Source organism: Acanthisitta chloris, unplaced genomic scaffold (genome assembly GCF_000695815.1).
Source record: "Acanthisitta chloris isolate BGI_N310 unplaced genomic scaffold, ASM69581v1 scaffold13392, whole genome shotgun sequence".
NCBI lineage: Eukaryota > Metazoa > Chordata > Aves > Passeriformes > Acanthisittidae > Acanthisitta > Acanthisitta chloris.
In genome coordinates, this window is record NW_008661112.1 from 4,677 (window position 1) to 5,747 (window position 1,071).

Sequence of the window (1,071 nt, forward strand, 5' to 3'; positions counted from 1 at the left end):
AGCTTTGGCAGAGGTCATACATGTCTGTCCCTTTGTCCTCCTTGTTCATCCTGGCAGGTTCTCTGGTTTGGACCCACATTCAGCTGGTCAGGAGGTCAGAGCTTCACTGAGGTGATGCTCAGTGGTGCTGGTGTGATGAATTAGAAAACTCATCTTTGTGGGAATGGCCCATTTGCAGGAGAAATAGGAATGAGAGTGCCTGATGCACTGTAGGGCTTGGCTGCACAAACAGAATCATGTTCAGGGGTTGGGATGGAGTTCAGAGATCATGCAGTGCCAACCCCCTGCCCTGGGCAGGGACACCTCCCACCAGAGCAGGTTGCTCAAGGCTTGATCCAAGCTGGCTGTGAGCACTGCCAGGGTTGGGGCAGCCACCTTCACCCTGCCAAACACAGCAGAACCTCCTTGCAGGTCCTGTCAGGACAAACCCCCCAAACAAACCAAAACCCAGAACAGCTCCTCAACTCCATCATAGACTTACCTTATGGAGCAGTTAGGGAGTTCTGAGAACCATTTCTGGGAGAGAGTTCCAAGCAATAGTTAAAGAAGGAACAATGGTGAAGCTTTGAATTTCAGGGAAGTAGAAATTGGAGGTGAAACTAGGGTTGAAGAGCTTCCAAGGGCTGCTAGGAGCATCAGAGCCAAGCACATGGCCAGAGGTGGAAGGACAGGAGAGGAGGAGCTCTCCTGGAAGGCACCAGAAAGGCTTGCCAGGGGTGATTCTTAGAGGACAGGGCCACCAGAGCAGAACTGTGTGACTGTTCAGCAATATTTGTACTTCAGAAAGGCTGGAGAGTCAGGCAATGCACTGGACAAACATTGCACTGTCCTGGGAGCTTGTATGAAAGAGGCTTTGTGGAGAGCTGGGTGATGTTTTCAGGTGACTTGAGTATGGCTTGGAAGTTTGAACCTCCTCCCTGCTTTTTGTTCCCAGTTTTCAAATCAGAATTTTTCAGGCCTGATCATTGAGTAACTGGGTTAGTCGTTTCAGTTGGCACTAGAAAAGATGTCTGGGGTATGTATCACATTGAAAGGTCTGGGCAGATATTGCCTGTTCCTCCAGCTGCTGAA